This window comes from Chrysemys picta, chromosome 1 (genome assembly GCF_011386835.1).
Source record: "Chrysemys picta bellii isolate R12L10 chromosome 1, ASM1138683v2, whole genome shotgun sequence".
Taxonomy (NCBI): Eukaryota; Metazoa; Chordata; order Testudines; family Emydidae; genus Chrysemys; species Chrysemys picta.
The window spans coordinates 98,358,051-98,369,102 of NC_088791.1; positions in this window are offsets into that span (position 1 = coordinate 98,358,051).

An 11,052-nucleotide genomic window follows, 5' to 3' on the forward strand; every position below is an offset into this window, starting at 1 on the left:
TTTTTTTTAAATAATTAGATAATTACATCCAAAATAATTACTTTAAAAGAACATTAAGGTTACAAAGTCAAGCTCTCAAAAATTAGGAAATGCTAGAATGAAAGTGCCTGTGCAACCTTAATTCAGCCCCCTCCGGCATATGCACCGTGACACAGCCTTTAATTACGTATTCATATACTGGTTTTTCCATGGGCTTTTTCCTACCTTCCAGTTGTGGTGATTGAATGAGTAATGCTTGAGTTCCTCAGATAAGAGATGCAATAGAAGTGCAAATATTTATTATTATGTACATATGTGTTTATATTTGCCTTTTTTAAAGCTAAACTGAAGAAGGGATTCCCTCTACCTAACCTGGCCCAAATTACCCTCCTCAGACCTGTTTTTAAAGTTAGCCAGGTGAGAATCTGTCTCTCTTATTATTAGAATAGGAGTCCTGTTGGCAGGATGCTGGATCTTTAATTTATTCAACAGTAAAGAGCACTTGGGTATAAGATGAGAAATTTCATACCAGAATTTAGCCCCCCCGCAACAACTTTATGATGCTTTAGTGGCAATAAGAGAGAGTAAAAAGAATTCCCCCAATGCAGGAGTAGCACAAGGTTGATATACCAAGCTCTATATCATCCCCCCAGTTCCCCATAATTTACGAGCAGTCTCAGTCAGAGGCAGGACGAAGAGTGGCCTGAACCACTCTGAGCTGTGGAGCAGCCCAAAGGCAGCCTTGGGTGAGGCTGCCCTAAGATACAGAGCCGCCACAGGGCTGTTTTAATTTATGCCAGAACCTATCCAGCCCCTAAAGCAGCCTAGAATCCAGGAGGCACAAAGGTGACATAAAGCCACCCTTGCTCCAAGGCTGTACCCTTTGAGAGGCACAGTACAGAATCTGGCCTCCCGCTCCTTATCCCCCATACAGAGGAAAAGTTGCATTTTACAATCTGTAATTTAAGGTGATATTTGAGACTGATGTTCTCTCCTCAGGGTTATCTGCTGATTTCCACTGAGGTTAGCTACAGACACTAAGTAAAGAGCAATCATTTGGTGGGCCAGGAAGTTTACAGCCAACACTACCAGTCTGAATGCTGAACCAAAATATCTTTTCTTTTCAACCTTAAAATTCAGGACTGGAGAGGAGTGAAGTCTTCCTGCTGCTGCTCTGATCTTGGGAAAGAAGGAAGAACGTATGCCACAAAATTACAAATGCAGCTGTTGAGTCATTGTTACTAATGGTCTAGAACAGCATTTCTCAAACTGGGGTCCGCGAGAATACTCCAGGGGGTCTGTGGGCCCTGCTGAAAAACTCCTCCCCCTCCTGCCCGCAATTTCTCCCCCTCCCTCCCAGCGCCGCAGGAGGCACTGGGAGGGAGGGAGAGGAGCAGGGATGGGGCGCACTCAGGAGAGGGAGCAGAAAGAGGCGGGGCAGTGGTGGGGTGGGGCCTTGGAGAAAGGGGTGGAGTGGGGGTGGGGCATGGGGCTGAATGGAGGGCTTGGGGGGGGTCCACAAAAAATATTAAATCAAAATGGAGGTCCTCAGGTTACTAAAGTTTGAGAACCGCTGCCCAGAAAAGAAGTATTACAGGTGCAGTCACCCCAGAGCCATATCAATTATCCACTTGCTAAATAATGTGAAGTCTTTTGTGTATCTAGCCCAAAATTATGCTGGCCTTTTTTACTACCATATTGCATGTCTTGTCCAGTATTTGATTGAATGTCACCTCTGTCAGCACTATTGTTTTCCAGGTGTTTCACTCTCATGGAAGGTCAGTCAGCTCCTGGAAGGTCAGTGTTTTGAATTTTTATCTCCCAGATACAATCGCATACATTTCTCCAAGTTGAATCTACCTAGGCCTGTAGAAGGTGCACAACTGCCAACAGTGCTACCTAGTGATCAGACAGGGAGGTGGCAGGACGTCTCCCTGTTGAAGCACAGTCTTGTCCTTCAGCGCCCCTGTCCCAAGGATTTCCAGTCCTCCCTTTCAGCACAGGGCTTGAACAGACTGTCTTTTCCTGCTGGCCTCTCACCGGCGGTGAAGGCGTGTGTTGTTGTATTGTCTTCTAGGAGTGGGTAGGGAAGCCCAGGCACACCCTCTCCCCCCCGGCTCCAATCGAGGGCCCAGTGGTGGACAGCTACACCCAGCACCTTGGGGTGCTAAGCTGCTGCCCCCCTAGACCACTTCCTACTCCAGTCTCTTTAGCTTCCCTGAGTAAATCACTCTGATCAAGTTTCTGACCCACACACTCTATCCCCTGCTTCTCCTTTGTGAGTTTGTACAGGTCTGTGTTGTCAGGCCCTAGGCCAGTGGTGGGCAAACTGCGGCCCGCAGGCCACACAAATCCTGCATTCTTGTCCACCGCTGCGCTAGGCAGTGAGCTCCTGGGTAGTACTTCCCTTCAGAGCAGCTGTCTACTCCCTTCCACTGCCTGCCTCTGAGCTACTGCTCTGCTTCACCTTTTAAAGCCCTGCCGAGCTTATGCAGGTGTGCCTGGGTGGGGCTGCCTGGGCCCAGAGTTTGTTCCTTAACCCCTTGCTCTCCAGTGTGAGATTTGTGTACCATCACAGGGCTCCATCACCATAACATGTGAGCACTTCCCAGATTGCAACAGTCATCTGAGTACTGTCATCCCTGTTGTGTAGATGGGAAACTGAGGCACAGAGAGAATAAGGAAAGCTATGGCCAAGCCAGGAATAGAACCATGAGCTCCTGCATTTAACCTCACTACCTGGATCACAAGCCCATCTCTCTCCTACCATCGGGAGGAGTTGTTAGCTCCCCATGTTTCTTATCTTTCACTCTGAATAATTTCTCCGTGTTCACTGCTGTTTACAACTCTTCCCAATTTAGTATCAATTGAGAATTTCATTAATGCTTAACCCCTGTACTTTTATAGGACCTGATCCAAAGATTATAGAAGCCAGTGGCTTTCAATTAAATTCAATGGGCTTTGGATCAGGTCTTTAGCTAGTTAATTAAGAGATTAAATAAAATGTAATCTAAACCCACTTCCTCCATAGACTCCTTCCAGACACTTTTGTCTTCTTCCCAACTGGGGAGGCCATTTGTCATTGGCTAAGGGTATGTGGCCATTTACCACTACCCTTTAGTACAGACATTGAGCTGGTTTTCAGTTTCTGACAGGGCTCCAGCCCAAACTGGTTTGCATTTATCTCGAGAATAAGTTTAAAGCCAGGCAAGTGGAGAGACTGTTTTCCTTTGACCCCAAACTGGGCACAGGAAGAATGAGCAAACAGAGAGTGGTCATAGAAACTGGTGGTTTCATCCCAGTAATCGAATGTTTATTTTACCTGAAGGAGAAGAAAGAGGCCTAAGCCTTTCCAGGGTCATATCTGGGCTCTTACAGGTCTATTACAGCCATGGGTCCACCTTAATTCTTTCATAAATAAGTCAAGCATCCTTGAGAAGAGAAGTTTGCATAGGTGGGAGACATGGGCTCCTTCTCCTCACCACATCACCGGCAGCAAATCAAGGATAGATGTGGGCACCCTGGTGAACAACACTTTGTTTTTAGTTGTATTGGCAATTTCGCCTGAGTGGGCAAGGTAGACTGTAGTGTGCTTGGGAACAAGGGCTCCTCAAGGATGGGAGCAGCCTCTCAGGGTCGAGCCTTGAAAGCTAATTAAAGAGTATGCAGAGTGTCTTTTAACTACTACACTTTCTAAATCAGGGGTCGGCAACGTTCGGCACGCGGCTCGCCAGGGTAAGCACCCTAGCAGGCCGGGCCAGTTTATTTACCTGCTGATGAGGCAGGTTCGCCGTCCCGGGCCAATGGAGGTGGCGGGAAGCGGCGTGGGCCGAGCGATGTGCTGGCTGCGGCTTCCCGCCGCCCCCATTGGCCTGGGACGGTGAACCGTGGTGAGTGGGGGCCGCGATCGGCTGAACCTGCCGCGTCAGCAGGTAAATAAACTGGCCCGGCCCACTAGGGTGCTTACCTTGGCGAGCCGCGTGCCGAACGTTGCCAACCTTAATCACTGTATCGTATGTATCGTACAGGACCTTAATCACTGTATCGTATGTATCGTACAGGACCTTAATCACTGTATCGTATGGATGTCCCAAACAAAACATCAGTTTTTACTCTGAGTAAAATGCCTCCCTTCCTGAATTATTTGAGCTCAAACCCTAACATCATCAGAACTACTTCCCTTCTCAGGATAGGGCAGCAATCAGTGAGCTGGATTAGTAGGGTTCTAATACAGACCCTGAGAGCTGAGAAATTGAGTATTTCCTTTCCAGTCTTTTTTCTAAAGATTTAAAAGTTTTAAAAACAAACCTCCCCCCATGTACTCAACTATAAATTGTTAGTTTATTTGTGTGGGAATAGCACCCAAAGACCCTAATCCGGGCTCCATTGTGCTAGATGCTGTACAAATACAGAGAGACACAGTCCCTGCACCAAAGAACTTCCACTGTAAGCTGCCAATCGTGCAAACAGTAACACACATTTAACTTGACTCACATGAGTATTCCCATTGAAATCCGTGAGACAAATCAAATGCTTAACGTACATGCATAAGTGTTTGCAAAATCAGAGACATCTGTCATGCACCATTAGAATACAAATACAGTTTGGATGGTGGGGCAAAACAAGGGGATTGCTGGTGGGGATTAGGGCCTGTCAGAGTTGGTTTTGCTTGAAGCCAACACTATAAAGTTAGGTTAAATTAAATTAAAGGAGATATCCTATCTCCTAGAATGGGAAGGGACCTTGAAAGGTCATTGAGTCCAGCCCCCTGCCTTCACTAGCAGGACCAAGTACTGTTGACCTAGGTACATTGCTCAGGGGTGTGAAAAATCCACACCCCTGAGCAATGTAGTTAAGCTGACCTAACCCCCAGTGCAGACAGCGCTAGGTCAACAGGAGAGTTTTCCACTGACCTAGCCACCACCTCTTGGGGAGGTGGATTAACTACAGCAACCCCCTCCCATCGCTGTAGTGAGCCTCTACCCAGAAGTGCTATAATGGCCCAGCTGTAGCTATTTAAGTGTAGACATAGCCTCAGTCAGGCTGTAAGGAAGACAAGCAAAGGGGAAGGAATTCACTGCTGAAGAACTTGCTGTTTGTCATAATCCTTTGTGATCTATTTGACAATGTTCTTATTCACCCCAGGCTGAATCACAGCCCAGTTCTGCTCCCACTGAAGTCACTGGGATGGATGTTTGTAAACGTTCAATAGAATAAAATTCTCTTCTAAAAAAATCCCTTGATTTATTTCTCTTTGAACAATTTCACCTGCAGGAAGCTGTCTGCTGCCTGGCGCTAACAGCAGGAATGGGATGTTTTCCCTAGGAGGCTGGTCAAGCTGACTTTCTGTTTATAAAAAGAAAGAACAGCCTTTACAGTGTTGCAGTAAGGGAAAGAGCATGAGTGAGGTGCAGCAAACCTGGGCCACTCACAAAGGTATAAAAAGTATAGCAATGGTGGGTAAATGTCAAAATATTTTAGATCCTGATCCTGTAATGAGCTCCATATGAGTGGAACTCCTGTTGAAGTCAATGGGGTCTTTGTGTGGATGCACCTCAATGCGGGATCAGGGCCTTAGTTTGCATATCTGTCCCAATGTGCTTCAAATTGGGCTGAAAAGCTCATGGGAGCAAGTTTACCTCTGCTACTTCAGCATTTTCAAGTGAGATGCCACCGAGATGAAACTGAAAAATAATCATTACAAATCCAAAACGGATCATTTTCAAACCTCAACAAGTTGTTTGAATTTTGGACAAAAGTTCAGTTTCAATTTTATTTTATCTGAATCGGTTCATCCCTGTGTCTGGTTGTTATACTTCACTTTAGTCCAGAGTGGCAGCTTAAAAGTTCCTGACACTGAGAGGCACCTTTTTGGTGTCTACATTTTATTGTATTTTTTTACAGAAAAAGGGGTGGCTGGAAAAGAAGAGGCAGGAAAAGAGGAGTTCAGAGGAAAGGGAGGCGTTGTTTTAGTTGAATGTCCCTTTCTGGCTAATAGCCCAGATGCTTATTTGGGTCCAGTTTGTGTTTTGCTTGACAGTATCATGACATTGTGGGAAGTGTTTTTAAGCAGCCCGGGTAGTGGCGCTAAGGAATATAGCACTGATTCTGCAGTGCTGGAAGAGTGCTTGGTCAAACTAGAGCCAAACAGAGTGAAACTTGTGCAGCCATGTATATTAATCTCACTAAAAGCCAGGGGAGGGGATCAGCACAATACAAGGTGCAAGCATACACTCAACATTAGGTATAATTTAACAGGTAAACCTCCAAACAAAGAAACAGTCAATCACGATGGAAAAGTTAAATTGCTTTGCACAGCTCCAAAGCCTTGTCCATGCTAAAATAACTCAGAGCCGTCAATCCCTCAGGCACAGCTTTCCCTGCCAACCTCTGCTCCTGATCTCTGAGAGAGGGAGCAGAATTGTGTGTATAGGGCTTTATAGGCCTCCTCCTGAGCCTTTGTAAACAGGAGCAAACTTTAATCTCAGGCCATCCTCCCACATAAATATTAGGCTATAATTCCACTACTATCATTACACTTGCATCAAAACCTTCACTCTCCCCAGCCAGAAGAAATGGATGTAAATAGAGGATTTCAAGTCCTTTAACATGATGCTGAACCCAGATGTCACAAGAGGTCATCCTTTGAAACTGGTTCATTGGTAGGGAATAATTACTGTCTAGTGTATTGGCAAATCCTGTCTATTGGCCTCTCTCCTGAGTAGGTTTGAAGGGACAAAAGAAGGTATTGGTAGCTCAGATGGTCACAAAAGACAACATGACTCATTGACTCTCATTTTTTCTATTGTAAAAATAAAATTCGAATCATCCCTCTTTTGATCAGAGTTAATGCAAAAGTGCAAGTAGTGAAAATCCTGCCCCCATAGAAGTTAATGGCAAACTCCATTGATTTCAATGAGGTCAGGATTTCACTCAGGAAGTTGGAAACTTGGCATGGATATAGTTGTCCTTGCAGAGTTTGTGCTCCTTTTTTTTTAAGTTTAAGTTTGGCATGGCAAGGGAGGAGCTTTACAAATAAAGAATTTTTAAGCAACTGAAATGTCATTTCTGGGCATGGGCATGGGTTCTTCTTCGAGTGCTTGCTCATGTCCATTCCATTTTAGGTGTGTGTGCTTGCCACATGCACCAGTGCTGGAAGTTTTTCCCTCAGCAGTATCCGTAGGGGACAAGCTCTGGTCCCCTCTGGAGTGGCGCCCACATGGCACAATATAAGGGGTGCCGCCAGCTCCCCTCCCCCCCCAGTTCCTTCTTGCCGCCAGTGACAGTGCTGAAACGTCTGCTGCTTCGACTAGCATTATTTTGGTCTCCCTGGCCTCTATCATCCCCTCCCTGGATCTGGGAGACTGGTATGCCGCCCTCAACCTAAAGGACACATACTTCCACATAGCGATCTTCCAAGGACACAGACATTTTCCGATTCATGGTCGGACCCAGCCACTACCAATTTGCGGTCCTCCCGTTTGGCCTGGCGACAGCACCGAGGGTGTTTACCAAGTGTATGTCGGTGGTGGCAGCTTGCAGCCAGGGTTTGCCTGCGTCTGCTGGGCCACATGGCAACTTGCACATACGTTGTCCACCATGCCAGGCTCTGGATGCGGCCCCTGCAGCAATGGCTGATGACGGCCTTTTCCGAGTCCAGGGATCACCTGAAAAAGATCGTTACTATTCCCCCAACAATACTTACCTCACTGCAATGGTGGACCGATCGTGAGAAGGTCCTAGAGGGAGTTCCGTTTGACAACTCCCCTCACTCCATCAAGTTGGTTTCGGATGCTTCAGACCTCAGCTTGGGTGTGCACCTCGGAGATCTCCAGACCCAGGGTATGTGGTCCCCGCAGGAGATGTCGCTACACATAAACTTTAAAGAACTCAGGGCAGTCCGCTTGGCATGCGGGATCTTCCTACCCCACCTGTCGGGCAAGGTGGTGAGAGTCCTGACAGACAACATAGCCTCTATGTTCTACATCAACAGGCAAAGGGGAGCGCACCCGTTGGCTCTCTGCCAAGAGGCACTGGAACTTCTGCACCAACCACGAGATCCATCTGGAGGCTTGTCACCTCCCTGACGTCAAGAACGCCCTAGCGGATCACCTCAGCAGGGCCTTCTTCTCTACCATGAGTGGTCGCTCCAGCTGGAGGTAGCCTACATGATCTTCCAGAGGTGGGGAACTCCCCTTGTGGACCTGTTCACCACAAGGCAAAACAGGAAATATCATCGGTTTTATTCTCAGCAAGGTCTGGGCAAGGGCTCCCTCTCCGATGCCTTTCTCCTGTTGTGGTTGGGGAGAAGGATGTATGCATTCCCTCCAATTCAACTCATCAACAGGGTCCTGACAAAGATCAAGAGAGACAATGCGCAGGTTATCATGATTGCCCTGGCGTAGCCTTGCCAGCATTGGTTCAGCATGCTCATGAACCTGTCAGTGGCCCCTCCCTGATCCCCGCCCAACCGACCGGACCTGCTGTCACAGGACCACAGTTGGCTCTTACACCCTCCACCTCTCGGTGTGGATGCTGCGTGGCTGAACCCAGAGGAACAAACCTGTTCAGAGGAGGTCCAACAGGTCCTCCTGAGAAGTAGGAAGCCCTCAACCAGACTGACTTACTTGGCCAAGCGGACATGGTTTTCCCTCTGGGCATCCAAGTGGGGCATCGCTCCCTCTGTTCTTCCATACAGTCTGTCTTAGACTGCCTGCTGCATTTGAGGAACCAGGGCCTGGCACATTCTTCCGTTAGAGTGCATCTCATGACCATCTCCGCTTTTCACCTGCCGATCCAAGAACAGACGGTGTTTTCCCATGACATGACGGTCAGATTCTTTAGAGGTCTCGAGAGATTCTTCCCACAGATACAGACCCCTGACCCGCAGTGGGATCTTAACTTGGTCCTCTCTAGGCTCACGTGCCCGCCCTTTGAGCCTCTGGGCTCCCGCTCCTTTTCCCACCTGTCATTGAAGATCCCTTTCCTGGTGGCAGTGACATTGGCAAGACGAGTCTCTGAGATTATGGCCTTGACATAAGAATTGCCGTACATGGTCTTCTGCAAAGACAAGGTTCAGCTGTGGCCCCACCCGGCCTTCCTGCCAAAGGTGGTGTCTACCTTCCATATGAACCAGGACATCTTCCTCCCGATGTTCTGTCCCAAACCGCACAAGACCAGCAATGCTGGATATGAGTCAACAGTGTGCCCTTGTTGCCAAGAAGGCCAACGGTATATTGGGCTGTATTAGTAGGAGTACTGCCAGCAGATTGAGGGAAGGGATTATTCCCCTCTATTCGGCACTGGTGAGGCCACGCCTGGAGTATTGTGTCCAGTTTTGGTCTCCCCACTACAGAAGGGATGTGGACAAATTGGAGAGAGTCCAGCAGAGGGCAACGAAAATTATTAGGGGGCTGGGGCACATGACTTACAAGGAGAGGCTGAGGGAACTGGGGTTATTTAGTCTGCAGAAGAGAAGAGTGAGGGGGGATTTGATAGCAGCCTTCAACTACCTGAAGGGGGGTTCCAAAGAGGATGGAGCTAGGCTGTTTTCAGTGGTGGCAGATGACAGAACAAGAAGCAATGGTCTCAAGTTGCAGTGGGGGAGGTCTAGGTTGGATATTAGGAAAAGCTATTTCACTAGGAGGGTGGTGAAGCACTGGAATGGGTTACCTAGGGAGGTAGTGGAATGTCCATCCTTAGAGGTTTTTAAGGCCCAGCTTGACAAAGTCCCGGCTGGGATGATTTAGTTGGCGTTGGTCCTGCTTTGAGTAGGGGATTGGACTAGATGACCTCCTGGGGTCTCTTCCAACCCTAATATTCTATGATTCTTTGGAGAGAGTCGTCCTCACGCACTGAACGTCCAAAGGGCCTTGACTTTTTACTTAGAACAGGTGTTCTCAGACTTTGGTACTGGTGACTCCTTTCACACAGCAAGCCTCTGAGTGCGACCCCCCTTATAAATTAAAAACACTTTTTTATATATTTAACACCATTATAAATGCTGGATGCAAAGCAGGGTTTGGGGTGGAGGCTGAGAGCTCACGACCCCCCATGTAATAACCTCCCAACCCCCTGAGGGGTCCAACCCCCAGTTTGAGAGCCCCTGACTTAGAAGGTACCAAGCCTTTCCGTAAATCAACTCAGCTCTTCATCACTACAGCGGATAGGATGAAGAGTCACCCAGTGTCCTCACAGAGGATTTCCAATTGGATCACCTGTTACGACCTGGCGTGGGTCTCGCTGCTGCCAATTGTCAGAGCCCACTCGACTAGAGCTCAGGCATCCTTGGCAGCCTTCCTGGTGCACATCCCCGTCCAGGACATCTGTAGAGCCACAACGTGGTCCTTTGTTCACATGTTTACCGCTCATTATGCCACTACTCAGCAGGCCAGGGATGATGTTGGGTTTGGCAGAGCTGTGTTGCCATCTACACGTCTGTGAACTCCTACCCACCTCCATGGGTACTGCTTGGGAGTCACCTAATATGGAATGGACGTGAGCAAGCAATCGAAGAAGAAAAGACAGTTACCTTTTCCGTAACTGGTGTTCTTCGAGCTGTGTTGCTCATGTCCATTTCATGACCCTCCCTCCTTCCCCTCTGTTGGAGTTTCTGGCAAGAAGGAACTGAGGGTGGGGGGAGATGAGGGTGACCCTTATACCACGGCCATGCGGGTGCCACTCCAGAAGGCGCCAGAGCCGGTCCCCTACAGATACTGCTGAGGGAAAACCTTCCGGCACCGGTGCATGTGGCGAGCACACACAACTAATATGGAATGGACATGAGCAACACCAGTTACGGAAAAGGTAACTGTCTTTTCAGTGGGCATCTGCTAAGATTTTAGTAGAACACGTTGGCACCCTGTTTCTTTTGGAACATCACAACATGCATTCTCTGTGCCCAGCCTGACAGGCCCAGGGGTTACTGCTGGGCAGGGCTGGCTCCAGGCACCAGCTTACCAAGCAGGTGCTTGGGGCGGCCACTTCGGAGAGGGGCAGCACGTCCAGCTGTTCGGCGGCAATTCAGAGGATGGTCCCTCACTCCTGCTCGGAGCGAAGGACCTCCTGCCGAAT